This window comes from Rhinoderma darwinii, chromosome 1 (genome assembly GCF_050947455.1).
Source record: "Rhinoderma darwinii isolate aRhiDar2 chromosome 1, aRhiDar2.hap1, whole genome shotgun sequence".
NCBI lineage: Eukaryota > Metazoa > Chordata > Amphibia > Anura > Rhinodermatidae > Rhinoderma > Rhinoderma darwinii.
The window spans coordinates 414,759,792-414,765,791 of record NC_134687.1 but is presented as its reverse complement, the minus strand read 5'-3'; positions in this window follow the sequence as shown (position 1 = coordinate 414,765,791).

Below are 6,000 nucleotides of genomic sequence, written 5' to 3'. Positions count from 1 at the left end.
TACATGCAAGCATACATACATACATGCATGCATACATACATTAAAACATACATACATGCAAACATAAATGCACATATACACATACATGCACATATACACATACAAACATGACAACATACATACAAGCAAACATACAAGCAAACATGCATACATGCAAACATACATGCAAACATACATACATGCAAACATACATAGATACATACATGCAAACATACATACATGCAAACATACATACATGCAAACAGACATACATGCAAACAGACATACATGCAAACATACATACATACATACATGCAAACATACATACATGCAAACATACATACATGCAAATATACATACTTGCATTCAACCATACATACAAACATGTACATATATACATACATGCAAACATACATACATGAAAACTTACATACATGCAAACATACATGCACATATACACATACAAACATGACAACATACATACAAGAAAACATACATACATGACAACATACATACAAAAATAAACTCACCTAAGACGTTCCCACGAAGAGTTGAACGGTCCCGTCACTTTTCTTCTCCCATTCACAATAACAGAGCGGTGGGCGCAGATGACGTAATCATGTGGGCCTGATATGATTACGTCATCTGCGCCACAACGCATTGTTACTATGAATGCGAGCGGCGCCAAGAAGAAGGAAGATGGCAAGTGACGGGACCGTTCAGAGCGCCGTTAGAACGTCTTAGGTGAGTTTATTTTTTTTATATATTTTTAGTTGTTCGCCGGGTGCTTATGCAGCACCAATGCGGCGGGTACAAAAATGTAGTGACAGGTGGGGGGGGAGTGGCTTGCCGAAACGGGGTGAATGTAATGTAGTGTAGTGTAGTGTAGTGTAGGGTTGATGACATTCACGGTAAGTTCGTCTCAATCGGGCTTACCATGCCCGCTTGAGACGAACAGTGGCGGATTATCATTAGGGCGTTTCGGGCGGCCGCCCGGGGCCCAAGGCTCCCAGGGGGCCCATGACCGTCCGAACCCCCTCATGCCCAGTGGTGTCGCTAGCACCGGAGGGAGCCCCGGTGCCTGGACTGCACCTGTCAGGCAAGGGGAGCTTCGCTTCTACTTAGCAGCCGTGGTCTGTGCTGCTTTAGAAGCTCCCCCTCCAGCCCCCCTTCCCTGCTCTAAACATCTCTCCTCTGCTGCTAGCTGTCGGGACATGGGGGGGGGGGAGACTGTCGGCGGGCTCTGTGTCGTGCTGTGAGCAGGAGAAGAGCTGCAGTGAAGACATAAAAGGTAAGTGCATGTGTGTTTAATGTCCATATTCATGTGTGTTTAATGTCCATATTCATGTGTGTTTAATGTCCATATTCATGTATGTTTAATGTCCATATTCATGTATGTTTAATGTCCATATTCATGTGTGTTTAATGTCCATATTCATGTATGTTTAATGTGTATATTCATGTGTGTTTAATGTGTATATTCATGTGTGTTTAATGTCCATATTCATGTGTGTTTAATGTCCATATTCATGTGTGTTTAATGTCCATATTCATGTGTGTTTAATGTCCATATTCATGTGTGTTTAATGTCCATATTCATGTATGTTTAATGTGTATATTCATGTGTGTTTAATGTGTATATTCATGTGTGTTTAATGTGTATATTCATGTGTGTGTTTAATGTCCATATTCATGTGTGTTTAATGTCCATATTCATGTGTGTTTAATGTCCATATTCATGTGTGTTTAATGTGTATATTCATGTGCGTACTTTGTGTATAATGTGCCTACTTTGTGTACTTTGTGCATAATGTGCGTACTTTGTACTGTGCGTACTTTGTGCATAATGTGCGTACTTTGTACTGTGCGTACTTTGTGCATAATGTGTGTACTGTGCGTACTTTGTGCATAATGTGCCTACTTTGTGCATAATGTGCCTACTTTGTGCATAATGTGCCTACTTTGTGCATAATGTGGTTCTTTGTGTACTATGCGTACTTTGTGCATAATGTGCCTACTTTGTGTACTTTGTGCATAAAGTGCGTACTTTGTGCATAATGTGTGTACTTTGTGTACTGTGTGTACTTTGTGCATAATGTGCGTACTTTGTGTACTGTGCGTACTTTGTGCATAATGTGTGTACTGTGCGTACTTTGTGTACTGTGCGTACTATGTGCATAATGTGCGTACTTTGTCACTTTGTCTGTGATAGAGATAGTGTATATATACATACATATGTATAGTGTATGTGTGTGTGTATATATATATATATTTCAGCAGAAATTCCGCTACAGAAAAAAAGCACCATTTCCTGTGGTTTTTACTGCAGTAAATGGTGCGTATTTTGCTGAGTTTTTCTCAGTGTTGGGGGATGGTGACGTCTCCTCTGAAAAAACGCAGCAATTTAGTCACTTTCCGCAGCAGGAATTGACATGCTGCAGTACGAGAAATACGCACCGCAGGACAAAATGTCTGGTCGGAAATTTTACGCAGCGTCTGGATGAGGTTTGTTAAATCTCACTCACTTTGCCACTACCGTATTCTGTGTATTTTCCGGGCGGAAAATGCGCAGCAATTCCGTTAAGTGTGGACAAGCCCTAAAACCGTAGCAGCAGAGTAGATTAGATGTGAACCATTCTCTTCCACACGCTTCGTAAATGATAAGTGGGAAATAAAAAGCTGCGGTGCGGTTTTTTATTCCGCAGCATGTCAATTGTATTTACGTAAACGCTGCTCATTTGTTTCGGGTTTTCCCCATTTAACTCAATGGGGAGGTAAAACCCGCAACAGATAGCAGATGTTATGTAATAACGCAATTTAGAAAAAATAAAAATCTTACACTTGCCCAGAATTCTGTTTCTTCGTCCGGGCCGGCCTCCCGGAATGATGTTTCACCCCATGTGACCGCTGCAGCCAATCACAGGCTGCAGCAGTCATATGGGATAAAATGTCATCCCAGGGCTGCAGCGGCGCTGTGTAGCACTATATACAAGAGGGGGAGCGCTGTGCGGCACTATCTACAAGGGGGGGGAGCGCTGTGTGGCACTATATACAAGGTGGAGTGCCGTGTGATACTATCTATAGGGGGCTGTGTGACGCTCTCTACAGGGGTGTGTGGCTCTATCTACAGGGGTGTGTGTGTGTGTGTGTGTGTGTGTGTGTGGCTTTATCTACAGGGGTGTGTGTGTGTGTGTGTGTGTGGCTCTATCTACAGGGGGTTGTGTGTGTGTGGCTTTATCTACAGGGGTGGGGGTGTGTGTGGGTTTATCTACAGGGGTGGGGGTGTGTGTGGCTTTATCCACAGGGGGTGTGTGTGCGGCTTTATCTACAGGGTGTGTGTGGCTTTATCTACAGGGGGGTGTGGCTTTATCTACAGGGGGGTGTGAGTGGCTTTATCTACAGGGTGTGTGTGTGTGGCTTTATCTACAGGGTGTGTGTGTGTGTGTGTGTGTGTGTGTGTGTGTGTGTGTGTGTGTGTGGCTTTATCTACAGGGGGGTGTGTGTGGCTTTATCTACAGGGGGTGTGTGTGTGGCTTTATCTACAGGGGGTGTGTGTGTGGCTTTATCTACAGGGGGGGTGTGTGTGGCTTTATTTACAGGGGGTTGTGTGTGGCTTTATCTAAAGGGGGGGGTGTGTGTGGCTTTATCTACAGGGGGGTGTGTGTGGCTTTATCTACAGGGGGGGTGTGTGTGGCTTTATCTACAGGGGGGTGTGTGTGTGGCGCTGTCTACATGGGGGGATGTGTCCCTGCACAGTGTGATACTGTCAGTATGTAGGGACACATCCCTGTGAAAGGGGAATCGTAACACCCATTTGTTAATGCTTGTGCAAAAAGGTAGTGTTAGCAATAGTTACGGCGCGGCAGGGTGGTGGTGGAGAAGGGGGGCCCAAGTTTGGGTAACAGCCCAGAGCCCATGGTCTTCTTAATCCGCCACTGGAGACGAACATTCTCCCGATGTTGCTAGAACTACAGTATCCAGCAACATCGGGAGCGCGCACACTGCAGAGCGGAGCGGCTTGATTGACATCAAGCCGCTCACGCCCCTTTTTAGAAAATATAACCAGCACTTGCTGAGTTATCAAGTGTAAAAAAAAGGCACTTAGGAAATGAATTTTAAATTTTTTTTAAGAGCAAATGTTTTAAAATTCATTTCCTGCTTAGAATGTGTCAAAAAAAAAAAATTTGAGTCAACTTGGGACAACCCCTTTAAGCTTCACACATTGACATGTATACGTAACACCTTTTTGTTGCCATGCTACTACCATAAAATGTAGCTAAATAGTACCACATACTAATATACTCACTCGTGAAATAATCAGGCGTTGTATATATGGTGTTGATATCATCTTTTTTATTTTTGCTATATATTATAAATTTGTGTTTTTATCTTTGTTGTCTAAAATAAATAAATATATTCTGTAATACAAAATATATCCGAGTCTATATGCTCCCTTTCTGTTCGTTTGTGGTCTAAATTGTGTTTGGTGATGTAAGGCTGGTATGCAGCTGCTCAGCCATAGAAATCCATGCCATGAAGCTCCCTTGGAATGGAACTTTTATGCCAGCACTGTAACTTTATGTGGTCTACCACTTTGTGACTAAGTTGCTGTGGTTCCTAAACGCTTCCACTTTGCAATAATACCACTCACAGTTGATCGTGAAATATCTAGGAGGGAAGAAATTTCACGAACTGACGTGTTGCAATGGTGGCATCCTATTACAGTACCACGCTCAAATTTAGTGATCTCTTCAGCACGATCCATTCATTCATTCACAAACATTTTGAGTTATAGGCCTACCTCTCTGCTTAACGTGGAGTTAAAATTGTGGCCGAAAGATCCTAGTAAGTACAATTTCTACTCTAATTAATCAACCTGGAACAATCGGGCGTCATTAAATGGAGGCAGGAAAGAGTTAATTTCTACAGGATTTTACAAGCTATTCATTATGCTAACAAAACAAAAACCCTGTTGACTCTTCTCTGCACTGACGCCGAGAAGTTGTTCGATAGGGTGGACTGGTAGTACGTGAATCAAGCCCTCTCTAAATTCGGCCTTCCCCCCAATTCATTAATTCTATTTCCACTCTCTTTATGTGTTCAGATGTCACAGTCAGGATAGATGTCACTCCTTCCCCTCCTTCCTGTTTAAAAATGGCAAGGATGCCCTCTGTCCCGCACTTTAGTTATAATAACTCTTGAAACACTAATTCAAGCAATCCGCCAACACTCTGAGAAACAGGAGTTGACTGTAAGAGGTGCGGAGCATTAGGTTGTGGAATTTGCGATTGACATGTTGACATGTTGTTCTACTTACCAACCCAGATAAGGCACTCCCTGCACTTTTAACTCAATTTGATCACTTTGGTGCTTAATCAAATTTCAAAGTCAATCTGTCTAAATGTGGAGCTCTGGGTATAAATAAACTCACTAAAATGGTATCTGAGTTGTTCCACTAATCTGGTCTTTAATGCAATATTTCCATTTCTCTAAAATGTTTGCCGTTTTCCTGAGTTCTTTTAACGCATGTTGGGATCTAATATGGCTTGAAACGATTCTACGTTTTTCTATCCAGCCTAACCACTTAATTTCTAAACTTTATAGCAAACTTTTAATGAACAATGTACCTAGTAAACCTAATTTTATTTACTCCTGGGAGAAAGACCTCTGCACAACATTTTCTCCTCCTGAAGTTAAGTAAAGCTTAAAATTTTTCTAGGTGCATAAAGACTCAGGAAAAAGTGTTCAAACTAGTTGGTATTGCTGGAGTTGTTGTTACTGGCCAGATTTCATCTTACACATATTGTGGAAGTGCTCCATAATTTCCCGCTTTTGAGAAGCAGTGGAAACCCAAATATATAATGAGGCAGATTTACTATTTAAAATGCGCCATAATACTGTACGCCACATTTATTAACTGCTTTATATAGCTTTTTCGACACGCTTGACAAGGGGGCATGACAGTGGGAAAGAAGCGTGATTTAAAATGAGCCACAATGTGCCCAAAGAAATTGGTGCAAA